The 18,719-nt window shown below is 38.2% G+C and overlaps 1 protein-coding gene across 10 annotated transcripts in view; it reads right to left on the bottom strand.

Annotated features, from left to right (window-relative positions):
- Positions 1 to 17,882, bottom strand: part of ptprfb (protein tyrosine phosphatase receptor type Fb) — a 189,703-nt gene extending 171,821 nt beyond the window's left edge. For all 10 annotated transcript variants that reach the window (XM_049478911.1, XM_049478913.1, XM_049478909.1 and 7 more), the window contains exon 1: positions 17,460 to 17,882. The gene's annotated coding sequence lies outside the window, so the exon portion shown is untranslated. The remainder of the gene's footprint in view (positions 1 to 17,459) is intronic.
- Positions 17,883 to 18,719: the final 837 nt, after the last annotated feature.

The following is an 18,719-nucleotide window of genomic DNA, read 5'->3' on the forward strand; positions in this document are numbered from 1 at the left end:
TTAATGTAAACGCACTTTCATATGTCTGAAACACTTAAATTAAATATTTTAATTATTATTATTATTATTATTTTTAAGTTAAATATTAAATATGTTAAATATTAAATACAGGCCTCTAGACTCATCCTTTTGCACTGGTTGCGCAGGAGACTTTTATTGTGACACGTAGCGTAGTGGATTAGCTGCAATGGCTAACGGCTAACCGGCAACGCTAACTGTATTTCCGAGCTGAATTAACCACGGTTTTTAATAACAGATTGGTTTCTTAGGGCTGGTTCCGATATCGATACAGATATTGTATCGGTATCAAATACTAGGACTGCATATGAAAGTGACTCAAATACAAAAACTTAAAACAAAAAATCTGATTTGAGTCACTTTAGCCGGTTAATATGAATGCTATGAATGTCGACATACGTCAAACAGCATCCCTGAATGCTAATGCTAATGCTATCTTAAAAACATTACATGGCATTGCATTGCATTTAGCGGAAACATTTATCCAAAATGACTTTCCAAAAATGATGTACATTAGCATTTAGCAATAGAAGTTTAAGACTTTTTGGTTTAAAACTTTAAAGTGATGCATCAGCTATAGTTTCCTTTACAATTCATTTAAAATCTTAATCAAATGCAAATAATGTAAAGAATAATAAAGTATCTAATATATATTTATTAAAATATATAATTGTTTTTTTTTTCTGTTTTGAATTTGCAACACACATGCTTTTCCATTTTGACTCCTAAAAATTAGATTGCAGATTTGATTTTAGTATAAAAGCATTTTAAAGTATCGCAGAATCAAAGCAAATATCGTAGAATATTATCGTAACCGTGGGGAATGTATTGGGATAATATTGCATTATGGGATGCAGCACAAACTGCGATTCAGTTCTTCTTCTCCTTCTTTCCTAAAAGTAAAAGCTGGATAAGTTTGATTATTTTCCTCTCCTGTTTAATGATGGGCGGATATGAGCTCCAGAAGTGGAGCTGGATGAGTAACTGCAGGTGAGTAATCAGTTCCAGTAGCAGGTAAAGCCTCACCTGACCTCACCTTCACCTCCCCGCCCCCTGCTGACGTTCATCACGCAGGATCCTACACGCCCTGTCCCCCGCTGAGTCAGGAACGACTCAGGGTTCCAGTAACAGAGCAAGATAAGATAAAGATATGGGGGTTGCTGGGGGTTATGGGAGGGTTGCAGGGGTGTTACGGTAAGGGCTCGTGGGGGGTTAAGGGAGGGATGCTGGGGGGTTACAGGAGGGCCGCTAGGGTGTTACGGTAAGAGTTTGTGGAGTGTTACGGGAGGGTTGGAGGTTGGTCTCAGAGGGTACTGTGGGCTGGGGGGTTATGGGAGGGTTGCTGGGAGTTTACGTGTGGTTGCTGGGGGGTTACAGAGGGTTACTGGGGTGGTTACGAGAGTTACTGGGTTGGGAGATTATGGAAAGATTGCTGGGGGGGTTACAGGGGTTACTGTAAGGTGGGGGGTTACGAATGGTTTCTGGTGGTTGCTGAGAGATTAAGGAAGGGTCACGGGGGTTACAGTGGGTACTGTGGGGGAGTTATGGTAAGGGTTTATGGGGATATGGGAGGGTTGCTGGGGGGTTGCTGAGGGTATGGAAACCTTGCTGGAGGTTACGGGTGGCACTGGGGCTGTGAGGTTATGGAAGAGTTGCTGTTGGGTTACGGGAGGGTTGCTGGGGGGTTACTGGTGGTTGCTGGGTGGTTATGGGAAGAGTGGGACTGGGGGGGTTAAGGGAGGGTTGCAAGGGGGCTACAGGAGGGTTGCTGGGGGTTACTGGTGGTAGCTAGGGGGGGTTACCGGAGGTTTGCTTGGGGGCTACAGGAGGGTTTCTGGGGGGTTACTGGTGGTTGCTGAGGGGGTACTGTGGGCTGGGTGGTTAAGGGAGGGTTGCTGAGGGGTTACAGATGGTTCAAAGGTGTTACTGTAAGGTGGGAGGTTACGGATGTTTGCAAGGGGGTTACGGATGGTTACTGGGGAGTTATGGGATGTTTAGAGGGATTCATGTAGGGGATTTATGTGATTGTTACTGAGGGTTATGGGTGGTTGCTGGGGGTTATAGGAAGGTTGCTGGGGGTTAACAGGAGAGTTGCACAGAGTTTACACTTGGTTGCTGGGGGTTACGGAGTGAACTATGGGGTGGGGGGTTACGGGAAGGTTGCTGGGGATTTACGTGTGGTTGCTGGGGTGTTACGGAGGGTACTGGGGGGTTACGGGAAGGTTGCTGGGGGTTTACGTGTGGTTGCTGCGGGGTTACAGAGTGTACTGGGGTTGGGGGTTACTTAAAGGTTGCTGGGGGGGTTACGTGTGGTTGCTGGGGTGTTACGGAGGGTACCGGGGGGTGGGTTTAGACAGCTGGCAGCTCCGCCGGTGGAATGCTCTAAAGCATAAAGGGTTTCTCTGACAGCTTGTGACTCACTTTGACCGCGACAAGCAAATTACCCAGAGTTTCACTTGAAAGGAACGAGATCAAAAGAGCCACCGTGGCCTCCGTCCCCAAAAGCAGCGCCAATGCGCTTTACTGCCGGAATAAAGGAGGAGGGATTTAGACTGCAGACTCTCCCAGCGCCGCCCGACTACAGTCCACACTCTAAAAACACACACTAAAAACACAGAGTTTCACTAAAAACCAGAGCGATTGCAGCGCTGCTGTTTAAAATCAGATAAAAGTTACCAGGGACAATAAACGATTAAAGGTTTAGACTGATACAGGCAGAAATAACAGAAATAACATGTAATGCATGTGTTTAAGGAGTTGTAGAGGTTCCTAATGATGTTATGGATAATTCTTAACCCGATTTTAGTAGTATCAGCATCTCCTTTAGATGTTTTCTCTGCATTATAAATGCAATTGATGCAACTGAGTCTTTCCACAAATAAATAACCAACAAATAGAAATAGCTGTGATTGTTTCTGTTAGTCCAAAACGTACAAAAGGTTGTTCTAGGCAATGCAAACGATTATTAATTATTATAAATGCTAGTAAAGCAGGTGTCTCAATACTTTTGTCTGAATAGTGGATCAAACATGTCTGTGTAAAAACAATTTTTTTATCTGTAGTACACTCTTATTAAAACACACTGAAAAATTTATTATTATTTTTTCCATGAATTCTGTTTTATTTGTTCCAGAATTGTATCCCGTTCAGATATTAGATATCAGATATTATTATTTTTGCAATTATATATGAAATTCTATACCTCAAATGTAGATTTTATTTGATTTATTGTTATTATTAATTGAAGACCTTTTAATATTTTATACATTACAAATTTCAATGTCTTTTTTTTAATACAGAGTAAATGCATTATTATGCTAAATCCATAAATAATGACATGAATAATGACATTAATGTTGTTTAACGCAGTTATTTCTGGTACAATATATCACTTAATAAAAATAATTATTATAATTATTATAATTTCATGTATTTGTTTATATTTTCTGTGTTGGAGTTGTTTAAATAAATAACTTTGCTCATTTTTTTTATTGCATTGAAATCTGTATTCATTTTTACGTAAATTCTGAATTTCTCAGATTTGCTTTTTTTTAGGGAAATTTTTGACATTGTATATGAAATTTTATCTTTCAAACTCACAAATTATGACTAACACTTTAATAGTCATTTCTGACACTGTTTAAAAGACTGTTAGCATTAGCTTAGCTAAAGAAAAGTCAGAATTTGGCTAAAATAATTAGTATATCAGCATATTTTGCACTAAAATCCTGTGTTTTACCTGGTCAGTGTGTGAATTACCGGTGCTACAGGTACAGAAACGGCTTTAATTCTTTATTTTTCACTTTAAATCGCTAATTATTCAGCGTCTAGCTGAAGCAGTTGCTGCAGAGCGGCCGTGTTGTTGTAGTTCTGCAGTAAACAGGACAGCGCTGTGTTTTAATGGATGCAGAACAGTTTAATTTTAATGCAGCTCTTAATTGTGCGTAGCAATAATTCATACCGGCTCCAGCGGCTGCCTTTATAAATAGATATAAATAAAGTTAAATATCCTCCGTATCATTAACACCACCGTCTCACACCCATAAATACATCGTATAATTTAATATAACGCTTTTATTCTGGCTCCAGTCCAGCTCTCAGAATCAACAAGCGTCAAAAATTATTATTATTAATAAATCATTATTATAGAGCTCAATTATTGCAGAAATAAAATAGATAAAAGTTATAAAGTGCTGCAAAAAATAGTCTCTTTTAAATGTATTGTTTTCTAGGTTTTCCTTTCCTGGGGCGATCCTGATGAGTGCCAGTTTCACCATATCGTTTATCATAGTCTCTGCAGTGACTGGACTCTATTTTATCATTCATTATTTTTATCTCTATTCTCTCTCTCTTTTTTATCTATTCTCTCATTCTTTCTCTCCGTCCCTCTGCCTTTTCATTTTATTCTCTCTCTTTTATCACTTCTATCTCTCTCTCTCTCATCACATTTTCTATTTCCCTTTATCTCGCTACCTTTATTTCACTCTTTTTATCACTCTCTTTCTCTACCCTTAGGATCTCTCTATCTCTATCTATCTATCTATCCCTCTTTCTCCATTACACTCTCTCTACCACTACACCTCTATCACTCTACCCTTCTCTTTCTACCACGATTATATCTATCTTGCAATCCCTATATCAATCTACCTCTCTTTCTCTCCCTCTATCCCTCTTTCTCTCCATTTCTCTCACTCTGACTCTCTCTATCTCTCTCTAAATCTCTCCATCACTCCACCTTTCTGTTTATACCTCTATTATATCTCTGTTACACTTCCTCTCTCTCTCTCTCTCTCTCTCTCTCTCTCTACCACTATCTGTCCCTCTCTATCCCTCTTTCTCTCCCTCTATCCCTCTTTCTCTCCATTACTCTCACTCTAGCACTCTCTAAATCTCTCCATCACTCCTTCTCTCTCTCTACCACTATCTGTCCCTCTCTATCCCTCTTTCTCTCCCTCTATCCCTCTTTCTCTCCATTACTCTCACTCTAGCTCTCTCTAAATCTCTCCATCACTCCACCTTTCTGTTTATACCTCTATTATATCTCTCTTACAATCCCTCTATCTCTCTCTCTCTCTCTCTCTCTACCACTATCTATCCCTCTCTATCCCTCTTTCTCCATTACTCTCTCTCTTTCTACACCTCTATCACTCTACCTTTCTCTTTCTGCCACTATTATATCTCCCTTGCAATCCCTCTATCACTCTCTCTCTTTACCTCTTTCTATCCCTCTTTCTCTCCATTACTCTCACTCTGACTCTCTCTATCTCTCTCTAAATCTCTCCATCACTCCACCCTTCTATTTATACCTCTATTATATCTCCCTTAAAATCCTTCCATCACTCCTTCTCTCTCTCTACCACTATCTATCCCTCTCTATCACTCTTTCTCCATTACTCTCTCTCTTTCTACACCTCTATCACTCTACCTTTCTGTTTCTACCACTATTATATCTCTCTTGCAATCCCTTTATCCCGCTTTCTCTCCATTACTCTCACTCTGACTCTCTCAATCTCTCTCTAAATCTCTCCATCACTCCTTTGCAATCCCTCTATCACTCTCTCTCTCTACCACTATCTATCCTTCTCTCACTCAACATCTACCTCTCTCTACATCTCTCCATTACTCTACTTTTCTCTTTCTACTTCTCTACCTATATTATATCTCTCTCAACCCCTCTTTCACTCGCTCTACCTCTTTCTTTCTCTTGTTTATTTGCCTTTTCATTTTACTCTTTCTCTCTGCGTCTCTATTATTTGTCCCTCAATCCTTCTATCACTCTCTCTATCTCTCTTTTTTCTCTCTATTACTCTCTCTCAATCCCTCTGTCTCTCTTTACCTCTTTCTCCCCCTTCTTTGCCTTTTAATTTTACTCTCTCTGTATCTCTATCTTTCTCCATTACTCACTCTCTCTCTCTCTCTCTCTCTCTTTCTTTATTCTCTCTCTCTCTTTCTCTATTCTCTCTCTCTCTTTCTCTCTCTTTCTCTCAGTATTGTGTTACAGACTGTTGGCTGTGACCTCAGACTGGTTCTACAGCTCTGCACAGGTTCCTACATGCACACACACATATACACACACACACTACACACACACACACACACACTGTACACACACACACACACACACACACACACACACTACACACACACAGTAGCAGTGTGTCAGTAGGTGTGGGTTTTAAAGCCCGTATTAAAGATATAAACCAGTGTTTCTGCTTTGTTTTCCCCCCACAGCTTCACCTTCAGCTCAGTTCCTCTACTGTACCACCACCAGGACCCAACCAGACCCAGCCCAACCAATCAGAACCCAACCAGACCCAACCCAACCAATCAGAACCCAATCAGACCCAACCTAATCAATCAGTACCCAACCAGACCCAATCCAACCCCAACCAAACCCAACCAATCAAAACCCAACCAGACCCAACCCAACCAATCAGAACCCAACCAGACCCAACCCAACCAATCAGAACCCAACCAGACCCAACCCAACCAATCAAAACCCAACCAATCAGAACCCAACCAGACCCAACCCAACCAATCAGAAACCAATGAGACCTAACCCAACAATTCAAAACACAACCAATCAGAACCCAACCAGACCCAACACAACCAATTAAAACCCATCGAGACCTACCCAAACCAATCAGAACCCAACCAGACCCAATCCAACCCCAACCAGACCCAACCCAACCAATCAGAACCCAACCAGACCCAACCCAACCAATCAGAACCCAATCAGACCCAACCTAATCAATCAGTACCCAACCAGACCCAATCCAACCCCAACCAAACCCAACCAATCAAAACCCAACCAGACCCAACCCAACCAATCAGAACCCAACCAGACCCAACCCAACCAATCAGAACCCAACCAGACCCAACCCAACCAATCAAAACCCAACCAATCAGAACCCAACCAGACCCAACCCAACCAATCAGAAACCAATGAGACCTAACCCAACAATTCAAAACACAACCAATCAGAACCCAACCAGACCCAACACAACCAATTAAAACCCATCGAGACCTACCCAAACCAATCAGAACCCAACCAGACCCAATCCAACCCCAACCAGACCCAACCCAACCAATCAGAACCCAACCAGACCCAACTCAACAAATGAGAACCCAACCAATTAGAACCCAACCAATCAGAACCCAACCAGACCCAACCCAACCAATCAGAACCCACCACTCAGAACCAACATCATATACACATTAGGGAGAGAGAGAGAGAGAGAGAGAGAGAGAGAGAGAGAGAGAGAGAGGTTGTTATGATGTTAAAGAGAGAGAGTGGTAGAAAGAGAGAGAGAAAGAGAAAGAGAGAGAGCGAGAGATAAAAGGATTCAAGAAGATTTTATACATAGATTTTATCTATACATATAGATTTTATATTTTCTCATTACACAGAGAAAGAGAGAGAGACAGAGAGAGAGAGAAGAAGAAAGAAAGAAAGAGAGAGAAAGAGAGAGACATAGAGAGATACAGAGAAAGAGAGAGAGAGAGAGAGAGAGAGAGACTCATTTAATCAGGTCAACAAATCAAACAACATAATTAAAGATAACACAGCTCCAGCAGAGCCTGAGAACAGAGCGCCGACCCACCAGGGAAACCAGAACCACGACCCAGAACATCTCACCCAGTTCCAGCTCCTGCTGCAGAGTCACGCCTCATATCTACTCTAACACAACCTATACACCAAATACTGTTATATAGAGATATCTCATATTACAGATTCTGTAAAACTGACACCAATAAATACATAATTTCAGGTATTTCCTTATTTTGGAGCTTCTGGTTGCCCAATAGGGCCAAAATAAACAAGATAATTGACCTCTATGACCAAAACAACCAAATTTGTTGACTCCCATCACCAATATATCCAAGCTGTTTGGTCAAGATGTCCAAAATAACAGAGCTAGTTTGTCAAAATGACCAAAATAGCCAAGCTAATCAACCATCATGACCAACTTAATCAAGCTGATTAACCTCTATGACCAAAACAACCAAATTAGTTGACTACCATGGCCAATATAACCAAGTTTTTTGACCATCGTATCCAAAGTAACCAAGATGATCAACTACCATGACCAACATAACCAAGCTGGTTGGTCAACATGACAAGAACACCCAGATAATTGACCTCTATGACCAAAACAAGCACAATCACTGACTACTATGACCAAATATCAAAGCTGCTTGACAAATATCACCAAAATAACCAAGTTGGTTTGTCAACATGACCAACATAACCAAGCTGGTCAACCACCATGACAAAAATAACCAAGCTGGTTGAACACCATTACCAAAATCATCAAGATCGTTGACTAACATGACCAACATAACCAAGTTGATTGACCTCTATGACCAAAACAACCAAATTTGTTGACTTACATGACCAATAAATCCAAGCTGGTCTGTCAAAATGACCAAAATAACCAAGCTGATCAACTACCATGACCAACATAACCAATCTGGTTGGTCAACATGACCAAAATAACCAAGCTGGTTGGCCACCATGACCAGAACACCGAGATAATTGACCTATATGACCAAAACAACCACAGTCACTGACTACTATGACCAAATATCAAAGCTGCTTGACCAATATCACCAAAATAACAAAGTTGGTTGGTCAACATGACCAACATAACCAAGCTAGTTGACCACCATGACCAAAACAGCCAAGCTGATCAACCACCCTGACCAAAATATCCAATTTGATTGGCCTCCATGACCAAAATAACCAGGCTTATTGATCATTGTGTCCAAAATAACCAAGATGATCAACCACCATGACTAAAATAACCAAGATGGTTCACTACCATGACCAATATATCCAAGTTGGTCTGTCAAAAACGACCAAAATAACCAAGCTGGTTGGCCACCATGACCAGAATACCCAGATAATTGACTTCTATGACCATAACAACCAAATTCACTGTCTACCATGACCAATATATATAAGCTGTTGGTCAACATAATAAAAAATAAACAAGCTAGTTGACCACCATGACTAAAACAACCAAGCTAATTAGCCATCATGAGTAAAATAACAAAGATGGTTGGTTTCCATGACCAATATAACCAAGCTGATCAACCACCGTGGCCAATATATCCAAGCTGGTTGGTCAACATGAGCAAAATAACCAAAATAGATGACCTCTATAACTAAAATAATCAAATTCGTTGACTACCATGGCCAATATTTCCAAGTTGGTTTGTCAAAATGACCGAAAAAATCAAGCTGATTGACCAGTATTACCAACATAACCAAGCTAGATGACCAACATGACCAATATATCCAAGTTGGTTTGTAAAAAAGACCAAAATAACCAAGCTGGTTGGCCACCATGACCAGAATACCCAGAAAATTGACCTCTATGACCAAAACAACCAAATTCACTGACCACCATGACCAATATATCAAAGCTGTTGGTCAACATAATTAAAATAACCAAGCTAGTTGACCAACATCACCAAGATGGTTGAACACCAAACTGACCAGATTGCACCAAATTTTACTAAAAATGAACAAAACAGGACTTTTTTACAAGAGATATCTTGGGACTGCTCAAACATTAGAACCTTTAGGACCATTAGATGTTTTTTTTTCAGTCTAGCAGACTGAAGTGTTACTTAACCCTTTTAGATAACGTTAACACCAGCCATGAGGTACTTCCTGTCTCCATACAGTCGAGCTAATTTGCATCCTACATCACTAGCGTTAGTGTCAAATCCACCTTATCTCAGTCTGCAGGCAAATCACACCCGGATGCTTTAATGACACTCCCTTATCTCTTCATCTCCCTCCCTTTTTACGCCATTATATCACTATACAGGTCTACCTCCCTGGAGGTCTAGAGAAAGCAAAAAATTATTAGCATTAGCCTCTACAAGCAAAAATTATTGTTTATTAAATGATTATTTAAATATGAAGACCAGGTCTGTTTCTCCAAAAGTACTTAAACATAACAGAATACATATTTACTCACTAAATATCAGTAATTTCTACGTTTAAACAACGTCTGGACATTTAAATGGCTTTTAAATCCCATGTTTAGCAGTTTTTATCGTTTTTAGAGATGGAGCACATGGAAGAAATAATCGCTGACTAAGTGATTAATCAGAAAAATTATCTTCAGACTAGTTGATTGCAAAAATAAGCATTAGTTGCAGCCCTAATCATAAACATATAGAGTGGTTTCTTACTATATAATACAATATAACAACCCAAAAATAATTAGTTCATAGAATAAAACAACAATGTTCATAAACCTAAAAAATAACAAAATCAGAGAAACTGATTCAGACACTGCTCTCCTAATTTTTTCCATATATATATATATATATATATATATATATATATAGTGTCACATAAGCAGAAATAGAACTCGTTGCTTTGGTTCGCATGGCTAGAGCTGCCCTAAACAACCGTCAGGGATGTTAATATTAATAATATTCTCAGTATTGTTAAAGACCTGTTACAATCACTGCATTATCAACATATTGTACAATATTTGGACTTAAGCTCAAACATATTTGCTGACCTTAACATACTGTACTGTAATGTAATGTATATATATACAGGTGTCGGACAATGAAACTGAAACACCTGGTTTTAGAGCACAATAATTTATTGTGGTGACGGACAGTTCTGGTGGAAACAGGAGAGTTGAGGTGCACATTGAATTCTGCGTGATTTGATCAGACGTGTTTTTATGTTTTTTGGATACAATCCGGGTTAGCACCCGAACATCCCTTTCAGACAGCTTCCTCTTACAGCGTCCACAGTTAATCCTGTTGGATGTGGTTGGTCCTTCTTGGTGGTATGCTGACATTACCCTGGATACCGTGGCTCTTGATGCATCACAAAGACTTGCTGTCTTGGTCACAGATGCTCCAGCAAGACGTGCACCAACAATTTGTCCTCTTTTGAACTCTGGTATGTCTCCCATAATGTTGTGTGCATTGTAATATTTAGAGCAGAACTGTGCTCTTACCCTGCTAATTGAACCTTCACACTCTGCTCTTACTGGTGCAATGTGCAATTAATGATTAATGATGAAGATTGAACACCAGGCTGCTCCAATTTAGCCATGAATCCTAAAATCCCACACTAAAATGATGACAGGTGTTTCAGTTTTATTGTAAAACCCCTGTATATATGGCTATATATATCACATACCAAGAAAAAATGGCCACTTTGGTGCGCACTATTTGAAATAGAGTGAAAAACACCCTCGGTCCAGAGGGGACAGCCGGGGACAGCTGGGGACAGGGGGGGGTTCAGACGGGAGTCGTAAGAGGAGGAATTTGGGGTCGCTGGCCTGGAGACAGGAGGTCAGCAGTAACACGTCTGTAGTCGTCTTAAACCGATAAAACCTAAACACTCGGACCGAGCTTCAGCAGAACTGTCTGACCCGGGTTTAAAGAGGCTTTACGGAGGTGTGAACAGGCTTTTATATGATCGATTTGGTTAAAAAAAGTTGAAAATATATGACAATCACAGCTTCTTTTCATTATTATTACATTTTCATTCTTTTTTAAATATTCTGCATCATAGATTAATACAAAACTCATCCAAACTATGAAGAAAAAGGATTTTCAGTTAACAGCTGTGCTGAACTCATCAAGAGTTAATTACTTGAATTTCTTGTCTCTTAATAAAGTGTTTGAGAGCATCAGTTAAAGTAAAGTAGTGAAGAGGTAGAGTTACAGGTATACAGTGAATAGTGAATATTTGAGTAATGTTCGAATCCAGGTTATGAGAAGCAACAACTACTTAACTAAATAAAGAATTAATTGACTTTAAGAAAAAAAAAATGAAGGTCAGTCAATCTGAAAAAAAGAATTTCAAGAACTTTGAAAGTATCCTCAAGTGAAGTCACTGCAAAAACCATTAAAAGATGTTATGACGATGAAACTGGCACTCATCAGGACCACTCCAAGAAAGAAAGAGCGAGAGTTCCCTCTGTTGCATGGAATTAAGTTCATCAATAGCAGAACAAGAGTATAAAATCCTAGAAAACTGAAGCATCACTATAAAACCAAAAACCCTGGAGAACTACAAATCACAACACAAGAATATCATTAGAAGTGGAATAAAATAGTTTTAGACTGGAAAAAGGACAAAAACTCTCATTTAACACTGTATTACAGTATTACAAATTATCTCCAGGAATAAAGCAACGTATGAACGATTTACAGACTTTCTGATAAAAAATAGCTTAAAACTATTTTTTTTATTCCAATTTCTTCTAATCTTTTGTTTAAAAAAACACAAATGGTTTTAACAGGTTTCTAACTTTTATATACCATTTAAAATCACTTCTTCTTCTTTTTCAGACGTCTAATAAAATAATCTTTCTTGACTTTAGTTGATTCTAAACAAGTGGAATAACATAGTTTTAGATTGGAAAAAGGACAAATACTTTTTTTTTTTTTTTTAAAAAGCTTAAAACTTTCCAAGAATTCCAACTTTTAAACTTTTAAAACTTTGTAAAAAAGGAAGAACATTTTTCAAACAGTTTTTAACAGATTTCCAAACCTTATATATATATCATTAAAATCACTTTTACTGAAACGAGCTCCAGTGTAAAGCTAAAAAAAGCACAAAAATCTAAATATTACTTAATTAATAGACTATTTAATTTGGAAAAATAGCTTTTTTCCAACCGAACTCTCGCTTTAACGTTTGTGAGAATCAGTTCCTCAGGCTGGGAGGTAAAAGTAAGATACGCAGTAGCAGGAGGTGAATGATTAACAGGCTGTTTTACTGCCTTTTTCCTTTTTTCTCCTCTAAACTTTGAGCTTTCGGAGAAGCTCCCTGAGGATCTGGGAGTTTTTCAATCTGAAAAGTGAGACTGACGTGTTTCTTTACACCCGAACCCACCAGCTTCCAACAGCTGAGGGGCAAAAACAGCAAATGGAGGTGAAAAAACGCAGAAAAAACGCAGAAAAAAGTGAGAAAAGCAAGCGGTTTAGCTTCTTTTGTTTCTTCAGACGGTGAGACACCCAGAGTTGAGCAACAAATGCCTTTAGTAACACCTGCTTTATTATTCCTCCGCCGTTCGCGGAGCTAAATGACATGTTTTGGGCGTAAGCATGGGCTTGTTTGAAGAAGGAACTGGTTCTCCTGAGCCAACAGACAATATTTAACCAGGCAAAAGGGGGGCAATTACAGCCCGTCACCAATCAGAGCTCTCGAATTACAAAGAGCCCTGCAGCTGAACCCGGCACAGGTTCACCAACGCTCACAAAACGCAGAGAAAACGCAGAGAAAGCGCAGAGAAAAGAGAAAAAGCCTCTCATTTTCTACTTTTCCCTTTAATTAAATACACTAGCTAGCTGCCTTTACTGAAGCAGCACTAAAAAAAACCCTAGAAAAACCCTAAAAACTACAAATCCCAACAGTTGAGTAGTTATAAAACCATATAAGCTCAATACACGTCAAATATACAATCTATAAAACTATTTTCTATATACTTACAACTTTTTTAATCATTTAATCACTTCTATATTACTTCTATAAGTGAAATAGATAGCTGCCTTTACTGAAGCAGCACTAAAAAAAACCCTAGAAAAACCCTAAAAACTACAAATCCCAACAGTTGAGTGGTTATAAAACCAAACTAGCTCAAATCACGTCAAAAATATAACCTGTAAAACTATTTTCTATATACTTAAATCTTATCTAAATCACTAGAAGCAGCACTAGAAAAACCCTAGAAAAACCCTAAAAACTACAAATCCCAACAGTGGAGTGGTTATAAAACCAAATTAGCTCAATACACGTCAAAAATATAACCTAAAAAACTATTTTCTATATCCTTACAACTTATCTGAATCATTTAATCACTTCTATATAACTTCTATAAGTGAAATAGAAAGCTGCCTTTACCGAAGCAACAATAGAAAAACACTAGAAAAACCTTAAAAACTACAAATCCCAACAGTGAAGTGATTAAAAACCCAAATTAGCTCAATACACCTCAAAAATACAACCTGTAAAACCATTTAATCACTTCTAAATCACTTTTATAAGTGAAATAGATTGCTGCCTTTCCTGAACACCAGAAAAAAGAACACTAAAAAGAACTACAAATCCCAACAGTGGAAAAGTGAAATAAAAAAGGCAATTATAATGAACCTAATAAACTTTGGTTAAGAAAAACAATATAAACGTGTACTAGGAAAAGCAACAAACTTCTGTATTACAGTGGAATACGACTTCAGCTTTAAAAAGTAAAAATTTCACCACTAGTCCAAAAAAGACAAAATAAAACACATTTACACCATAAATGTGAAAAAGCCATTTCATCTGCAAAAAACTTGTTGCACTTCAAAACCCCAACACTGTTTCAGTGGAATATCACAGCCTGAGCCTAAAACCAAACAAATACTAATACATTTTGGTTTTAATAATTGCTTTTCTTTGAGAAACAAAAGTTTTTCATGTATTTTAAAAGTTAGAAATTGGTAAATGTAATGAAATCTAAACTTTGGTCAAGCAAAACAATATAAACATGCAATAAAGAGAAAAGCCACAAACTTTACACCACTTTAAAGTGGAATACCACAAAAGAATTTCACCATTACTTCAAAAAATATACAAAATAAAAGTCTCTCATTTTCTGTTAAACTCTTTAATTAAGGACACTCGACTGAAAGTTGAAGCCTAAACCATTTCAGACGCCGTTAAACCCAGATCTACAGAAGATCACCTACAGAGATAAAGAAGAAGACAACTGGAAAAACAGGCCGAGTGACCTGGATTCGCACCTCAGCTCCGGAGTCCCGGTGCCCTACAGCCCCCCGTCCAGCACCCAGCCCCCCCCGACCCAGCCCACCGGGGCACCGGGCCAACCGGGCCGGCGGAGCAGAGCCAGAACCAGGACCCGCTATTGTTCAGACTTAACAAGCCAGAATATCAGAACAAAAGCAGCAGGAAAAACCCTGAGAAACCCTGAACCGAGGGGGTCGACCGACTCGCCGCCGACTCTAAACCCCGACTTTACTCACCGGTTACAATCAGAAAACCCCGGCCCCGGAGCCAGAAAACTAAATTACGCTGATATAATCATTTATAAACCTCTCAGAGTCTATTCTCCATCTCAAACCAGAGGCCAGAGAATGTGGCTACAAAATAACTCAAAGAAAACACGAAGAAACTCAAAAAAATTCAAAGAATCTCAAAGAAACCCAAAGAAATTCAAAGAAGCTTAAAGAAACTCAAAAAATCTTAAGAAACACAAATAATCTCAAAGAAACTCAAAGAAAACTCAAAGAAAACTCAAAGAATCTTAAATAATTTCAATGAAAATTCAAAGAACCTCAAAGACAACCCAAAGAAACTCAGAATATCAAAGAAAACTTATTGATGGTCATAGAATATTAATGGAAAGTCTAAAAATCTCAAAGAAAAGACAAAGAAAACCCAAAAAACTCAAAGAAAACCCAAAGAATCTCAAAGAAAATTCAAAGAAGGTCAAAGAAACGCAAAGAATTAAAAAAAAAACTAAAGAAACTCAAAGAAAAAACTAAAGACATAAAGAACTAAAAGAATATTAAAGAAACTAAAAAAAACGCAAAGAAAACTAAATCATCTCAAAGAAAGTTCCAACAGTTTCAACATGTGTTTCTTTCTACTCCTTTTTTTTAAGGAACATAAATCTCAACTCAACTAAAGCTGAACCCAACCCAACTCAAAAGACCAGAGAATATGGATTTTAGCAGGTGATTACCCAACTCATCAACAGCCATGCCAACTGGGAAAAAAGTGATACAATAATACAAATCCACTGAAAATGACAAAGAATATTAATCCAGATTTCCCAATTTTAAGTTGTTTTGTAAATTATTCCCCAAGGGGTTAAATGGTTTAATCAGGTGTCTTCTTCAATTTCACTTTTTAACTCAAATGTTCATTATCCAAGACAGTTTCAACAAGTGTTTCTTTCTACTTCTTTCTGATTTTTTCTAAGGAACACAAAGCTCAACTCACTTTTACATTTTTCCCCAAGGGGTTTAGATGAATATCAGTCCCTCGTTTGCAATTCAATTAAGTGATTTCTTAAATTTTACTTTTTCTCAGTTTCAACAGTTGTTACTTTCTACTTTTTACAGTTTTAAGAAATGCAAAGTTAAAAGTTTCAACTCAACCCAACTCCAAAGACCAGAGAAGACGGATCTAGCAGGTGATTCGCCAGTTTACCAAAAGCCATGCAATCCAGAAAAACGGAACATAAAAAACGGATATTTGCAATTCCAAAAATGTTTATATAATATTATATATTTTTAGTAACTTCTTAAATTTCACTTTTTAACTTAACTTTTGTTTCATTTACTCTGGCATTTGCAACACTTTTCAGTTTCAAAAGTTGTTTTATTTTTTATTTTTGTTTTAAGAAATATAAAGCTCATCTCAACTTTTGAGTTTTTCCCCAAGGGATAAAGTAAAATATCAGTACCTTTTTAACAGTTTTAACCTTAATAACTCAACTCAACTCAACTCAAGACCAGAGAACATGGATTTAGCAGGTGATTAGGCAGCTTACCAACAGCCATACAATTCAAAATAAAACAAACAAAAAACAGTTAAAGGATATTCACCCAAATGTCAATTTTTTGGATACTTCTTAAATTTTACTTTTTAACTCAACTTTGGTTTCTTTAACAACAGTTTCAAAAGTTGTTTCTTTCTACTTCTTTGTGTTTGAAAAACTCCCAAGCTGAACTCATATCACTTTTGAGTTTTTCCCCAAGGGGTTAAGATGAATTTTTTAAAATTAATTCTTAAATTTCACTTTTTAACTCAACTTTTATGTATTTAACCCTGGCAGTTATAACAGTTTCCAGTTTCAAAAGCTGTTTCTTTCTTCTTCTTTCTGTTTTTTAAGAAACACAAAGCTCAACTCAACTCACTTTTTAACAGTTTTAAAAGTTTCTGTTTTAAGAAAAGCAAAGCCCAAAGCTTCAACTCAACTTTAACTCTTTAACTTTAACATAACTCAACTCAAAAGAGCAGAGAACATGGATCTAGCAGGTGATTAGCCAGCTTACCAACAGCCATGCAATCCAGAAAAAGGAAACTTTTTAAAAATACAGATAATACAAATTACAAAGAACAATAATTGCCATGTCCCTTTTTTTAAGTTAATTCTTAAATTTCACTTTTTAACTCAACTTTTATGTATTTAACCCTGGCAGTTCTAACAGTTTCCAGTTTCAAAAGTTGTTTCTTTCTACTTCTTTCTGTTTTTTAAGAAACACAAAGCTCAACTCAACTCACTTTTTTAACAGTTTAAACTGTTTTAAAAGTTTCTGTTTTAGGAAAAGCAAAGCTTAAAGCTTCAACTCAACTTTAACTCTTTAACTTTAACTCAACTCAGCTCAAAAGAGCAGAGAACATGGATCTAGCAGGTGATTAGTCAACTTACCAACAGCCATGCAATCCAGAAAAAGGGAACAGTAAAAAACCCTGGTAATATAAATCCACGTGCACTCCTGAAGAATATTAATCCTGATTTCGCTTCTTTTTTAAGTTGATTTTTGAGTTATGTCCCAAGAGTGATCAGCGTGAGTGCTTGGGTCTGCTCAGGCATATCATCCAGCTGGTAAAAGAAAATCCCTGTAAGAATCTGTTCCAGTAAAGAAGAGACAAAAAGGCCACTTTCCACTTTCCGGACCGTCTTAATCCGTTACAGAATCCGTTATTAGAGTTGACGGCTGGTCTCCAGCCCCCGAAACGACGTCGCGGCGTCTCCGGGGTTCCTCAGGGTTCCTCAGGGGGTTCCTCGGGGCTTCTCTGGTGTTCAGCTCGGCTCAGAGCTCCTTCTGAGACAAAGCTGCTCCACACACTGAAAGAGCTGGGGGCTGGGGAGGGGGCGGGGCCAGGGCCGGTGCGTGACATCACGGGGGGTTGGGTTTCAGGCTGTTTGAATGGGAGCTGCTGGAGGAGGAGGAGGGGCAGTCCCCCCCCCTGCCCCCCCCTGCACTGGCCTTTGTTATGGAGCAGGAGCAGGAGCTCACCTGTGGGGAGGTGCAGTAGGAGGTGCGGTACGTGTCCGGCTAAACGTGACCCGGCACACTGGGACGTGTGACAAGTTTAATCAGAGACAGCCGACGTGGAAACGCTGATTCACCAGCAGAAAACACTCAAACTAACTCAAATAACACTATAACTCAAACCTCTGGAGATACAAGGGTTCAGCACACTGTTGGTGCAGGTTTGCAAAAACTGACCTAAAATTAAAGACTAAGAAGGTTTTACTTGAAAAATTGACCCTATTTCTATTAAAATATTAAAATATTGTGAAACAGTGCCAAATTTGATCACTTTTATTTGAGTTAGATTCTCATACAGGAGTCATACTTTCACTATAGTACAGTTTCAGCTCTTTTATTGAGTAAGACTGTGATATAATACCAATAATGTAATGTTTAACTGAGTTAGATTGTGATACATACCCATTCTTTTTTACTATAGTACAGTTTTTACTCATTTAATTGAGTTAAATTGTAAAACAGTACCCAATCTCTTATCACTGAGTTAGATTATGATGTAATACCCATTCTTTTTACAGTAACACATTTTTTACTCGTTTAATTAAGTTAGATTGTGATACAGTGCCTGTCTTTTAACTGTAATAAGTTTTTGTCCTCCTTTAATTGAGTTAGACATTCTTTTAACTAAGTTA

This window comes from Astyanax mexicanus, chromosome 4 (genome assembly GCF_023375975.1).
Source record: "Astyanax mexicanus isolate ESR-SI-001 chromosome 4, AstMex3_surface, whole genome shotgun sequence".
Lineage (NCBI taxonomy): Eukaryota > Metazoa > Chordata > Actinopteri > Characiformes > Acestrorhamphidae > Astyanax > Astyanax mexicanus.